At 38.0% G+C, this 5,222-nt stretch overlaps 1 non-coding gene across 1 annotated transcript; it reads left to right on the top strand.

Annotated features, from left to right (window-relative positions):
* The first annotated feature begins 4,246 nt into the window (after nucleotides 1–4,246).
* Nucleotides 4,247–4,319, top strand: TRNAR-CCU (transfer RNA arginine (anticodon CCU)). Its single transcript has one exon. It is a non-coding gene; the product is annotated as a tRNA-Arg (tRNA).
* Nucleotides 4,320–5,222: the final 903 nt, after the last annotated feature.

Here is a 5,222-nt window from a genome sequence, read left to right as displayed (position 1 = left end):
ACCCAACTCTGGATCATCTACATATATCATCCCTATATACAATCTGAATCCACTATATAAACACACTCACTACATCTCCTATACACATTCTGGGTACTTCAAACACACACTAGACTCCTATACACACACACACACACACACACACTGCACCACCTACACACTACATTCCTGACATACACACTCTGGATCCCCTAAACACACACTAGATTCATTGTAAGCAAATACATACTACATTCCCTAAACGCACACTCTCTACAACCCCTACAAACACTACATCACCTATGCACACACACTATAGCCCGTATGCACACATTTGCTACATCCCCTATACACACACTCTCTACAGCCCCTAACTACACATGCATTACAATACATAACACCACAAACACAACTAAAACCAACCTTGTTACACAATACCACACCACCATCAGCTCACAAACACAATCCTACAAGCAGGCTCCAGACACATGCACAATACTCTTTCCTGGCCTTTTTGTCTCCTGGTATCCCATTTATAGAGACAACAGAGACAAGTTGCAAGCAAATACAGTGCAAGCATGTTATTACATTTTCTTGCATTGTGCAGAACAAATACAGGGCTTTTTATGATGCTAAAGCTCTTCAGCAGAGCTTTGCGCATGGTCTGCCCTGGAAGAGCATTGAACCAACATGCTCACTTTGACAAGGGGCCTGCTTGTCATGGTGATGACAAAACACACCCTCTCTGGCCCGCCCCCTTCCTAGTGGGACGCTTTTTTCCCCCAGTCCGGCCCTGGAGGTAAGTTTTAGCTTTATTGGACATTGAATATATTACTGCAACATCAGAATTTTTTAAAAACATCTTCTACATTATATTACTGACTATATTCTAACATCACTTAAATTGTGGATATAAGATGTTGGAATTTATTAGGAATACGTTACTATTTTGATAATTTTGTGTTTATTGTGGTACTATTGCATTAGGAGTTTATCCACTAAGCGCTTACAGATTATTTTGTTTTGATATAAATCTGGCTGAGGGAGATTTTTATGTATACCAGCTGTTGCTTTTAATATTTCCATTATTTTACACCTTTTAGACTACAGTTATTGCACTTTCTTAGACCACAAATTAAGGGTTTAAGTGGAACTGTCACTTCCAAGGATATTTAATGTAATGTTTACTTATCCCTATATTTAACAAATCTGTATTTGTGGGGTGTGAAAAATAAAATTACATTTAATTCCATCCTTTGTACCTGACAGTTAGTTTATGGGGAGAAATGTATGAAGCAATGTATAAACATGTTATATTCTGTAAAGTGGTATAACGTACTAAAAGTGGGGCAATTACCATGGAAACCTGTGGAACCAGCAAGCACATTCAGAGAAACTGCTATGTTTACATAGCAGGGTTAAGCCAACTTCTAGTGACTGTCTTCCTGACAGCCGCTAGAGGCGCTTCTGCGACGCTGGATGCGAAATTCGCATGCAGTGTGCAGATCGTCCATTGGAAAGCATTGAGAAATGCTTTCCTATGGACTGTTAGAATGCGCGCGCGGCTCTTGCAAGGCTCACAACGAGTTTGTTTTCCTGACACTATAGTGATCCTTAAAATATTAATTTAAAAGAAAAACAGAGCATCTCATGGAAAAATTCCAGATAAGTGATAGTTACTCTTTCATGAACATTGTCTTTATTATCCCTTCAATGCAAAATTACATTTGTAAAATATTTTAGAAAAATCAAGCCAGAAACACAACATTTCACATTTAGAAAAGAGATTCTAACATAGAAATGAGACTAAAGAGACTTGGGGATCTATCAACTACCCAAATTGTCATTTTGCTGAGATTATCCACATCAACCAGAACTGAATTAAAATTTATGTTCATTTTATTATTTATTGAGCAAAGCTCATCAAAGTTAGGGGGACAAGTTATTTAAGGATGTATAGCCCCGATGTACAATATTTTATAATTAACAATTCTAATATCCCTAAAACTATAATACTAAATCTCAAAGATTTACTCAAAAGTTAGAACATGTTTTTTCTTGATAAAACAAATCAAAATGGGACTATATTGTATATAATATTTTGATACAGATACTTGTTTTTAATATTTCAAGTTAATGTAAGGCTTTTCTGTATACTTCCATTGAAGTAAGAGAAAAAGTTCCCGTAATATAGTAGGTAATTTTATTTCCTGGCCCAGAACCTGACTGTATTCTAAATCCCATCTATAATCACGGAGGTGAGTAAATTCTATTAGACTTGTGCACGGCACAAAAATCCAGTTCTTCAGAATCCCTTAACCTGGTAAAAAGGATTTGGTTTGAGCAGTCCAATAGTTATTCATGTGAATTATGAATTATGAATCCAATGAACATACTCGTCCAATAGTTACGGAATTTGGATGACCTGCCGTTCAGCCTAAATTTGTATGAATTGCAATTCGTCCAAAAACGAATGCACATGTCTACTTTCTATCAACTTTATATATTGAAGGCATTGTGACATATGGTGATCACATGTACACAAAAAATACAATCCCAAGCAGTATACATACATTTTCTTATTGTGACAGTACATTTATGTATCCGCATACGCATATTCAGCCTCCAATAGTCTATTTTCTATAAAGTGTAAGAAAGAACAGGGGGTAAAAACATAGAAACTTTCCGACATCTTCAGTCACTAAGATTGGCCAACATAACCACTCATCTTATACATTATGGCCAGAATGGAAGATGGAATAGTTCTACTAAACAATGGTTATTCTGTGTCAAAAAAGATAAGGAAGGGAGGGAAGAGTAAGGGCAAAGGTAGTCTGCAGCCACACGTGATCCCCAAATAATAGCCTATACAGCCTGTCCTCACCCACTAAGCATATATTCTCTCCATGGATCCCATATCTTGGAGAATGAAGAGAGTACCTGACTTTAAAAAAGCAGTCCATGCATAATAAAGTTGTCTTCAATTTTAGCTATTACATATATCAATGAGGCCGCCACAATTTTCAACCAACCTGCCACCAAAACCCTTCTATCAGATAAAGAGATATGGTTAAAGAGACACTATAGTCACCTGAACAACTTTAGCTTAATGAAACAGTTTTGGTGTATAGAACATGCCCCTGCAGCCTTACTGCTCAATCCTCTGCCATTTAGGAGTTAAATCCCTTTGTTTATGAACCCTAGTCACACCTCCCTGCATGTGACTTGCACAGCCTTCCATAAACACTTCCTGTAAAGAGAGCCCTATTTAGGCTTTCTTTATTGCAAGTTCTGTTTAATTAAGATTTTCTTATCCCCTGCTATGTTAATAGCTTGCTAGACCCTGCAAGAGCCTCCTGTATGTGATTAAAGTTCAATTTAGAGATTGAGATACAATTATTTAAGGTAAATTACATCTGTTTGAAAGTGAAACTAGTTTTTTTTTTCATGCAGGCTCTGTCAATCATAGCCAGGGGAGGTGTGGCTAGGGCTGCATAAACAGAAACAAAGTGATTTAACTCCTAAATGACAGTGAATTGAGCAGTGAAATTGCAGGGGAATGATTTATACACTAAAACTGCTTTATTTAGCTAAAGTAATTTAGGTAACTATAGTGTTCCTTTAACCCCTTAAGGACCAAACTTCTGGAATAAAAGGGAACCATGACATGTCACACACGTCATGTGTCCTTAAGGGGTTAAGTAATTTTTGGGTATGTTTCAGCATCTCGTCGATTGGACAAGATAGTAAAAATACCTAGGGAAAAAGTTTGACAGGCCTCTGGAAGGCTTTGGCTGCAATATCCCACACCCCTTTCTAAAATTAATGCAACTTGAGACAATAACACTACATGTGGAGAAACGTTCCATGTTGGCCACACAAACACCAACATAGGTTTGTCGGATTTCTCCCGATCCTGTACAGGAAAATTGGGGTAACATTCCATCAGAACAAAATGTTAAACATTTGTTCCTGAGATAATAGGTATACCAAGATTTTAGATGCAGCCTCCCGTTTTCCCTCTCACACCCCTCTCAAACAACTCTTCTTAGTCTGTCTCCTAGTGATCTATGTACTTCAAGCATCCCCATGCAGATGGCTCTGGACATAAACGTTTATAAAGAAGGGACATGAGGTCTTTTTGATATTCCCCCACATTACAGAGGTGTTTAAATGTCGTGAGGGGAGCTGCTGCAGCTGCCTTTATGCCTGACGAGTTTTCAAAGTTGCTTATCTGGATATATTGGAAAAACTCCATGGAAATCAAGCCCCAGTGGCCTAATGGATAAGGCACTGGCCTCCTAAGCCAGGGATTGTGGGTTCAAGTCTCATCTGGGGTGCACCAACATGTATAAGGTGATTGAATTTGAGCATGGCACTCAAATTTAGCAGCCCCCATATGTACAGTTTTATTCACTGATGAGATTATATGAGGTTTAATCATGGAGACAAGCAGTTGTGTAAACCCAACAGGGTTATTCACTAAAGTGAAAATGATCAGGAATTCAAAGTGTATTTCACTTTAAAGGCCCAAGTGGACAATTTGTTTTCAGAATGCTTGGTTGTATAGGGAGAGGTATTAGCAGTAGAAAGAGGGAAGTGCTCATGCCATTGTACAGAACACTGGTGAGACCTCACTTGGATTATTGTACGCAGTACTGGAGACCGTATCTTCAGAAGGATATTGATACTTTAGAGAGAGTTGAAAGAAGGGCTACTAAACTGGTTCATGGATTGCAGGATAAAACTTACCAGAAAAGGTTAAAGGATCTTAACATGTATAGCTTGGAGGAAAGACGAGACAGGGGGGATATGATAGAAACATTTAAATACATAAAGGGAATCAATACAATAAAGGAGGAGACCATATTTAAAAGAAGAAAAACTACCACAACAAGAGGACATAGTCTTAAATTCGAGGGTCAAAGGATTAAAATTAATATCAGGAAGTATTACTTTACTGAGAGGGTAGTGGATGCATGGAATAGCCTTCCAGCTGACGTGTTAGAGGTTAACACAGTAAAGGAGTTTAAAGGAGCATGTGTGGGATAGGCATAAGGCTATCCTAACTATAAGATAAGGCCAGGGATTAATGAAAGTATTTAGAAAATTGGGCAGATTAGATGGGCCGAATGGTTCTTATCTGCCGTCACATTCTTGTTTCTATGTTTCTATGAATTTAAATGGCTGCTTGATTAATCTGTTCAAAACTTACAAATGAGCCCCTCTGCCACAGATGCAGG

Source organism: Pelobates fuscus, chromosome 8, assembly GCF_036172605.1.
Source record: "Pelobates fuscus isolate aPelFus1 chromosome 8, aPelFus1.pri, whole genome shotgun sequence".
Classification (NCBI taxonomy): Eukaryota; Metazoa; Chordata; class Amphibia; order Anura; family Pelobatidae; genus Pelobates; species Pelobates fuscus.
Note: the sequence above shows the minus strand (reverse complement) of the source record. Positions and strands in the feature narration are given on the sequence as shown.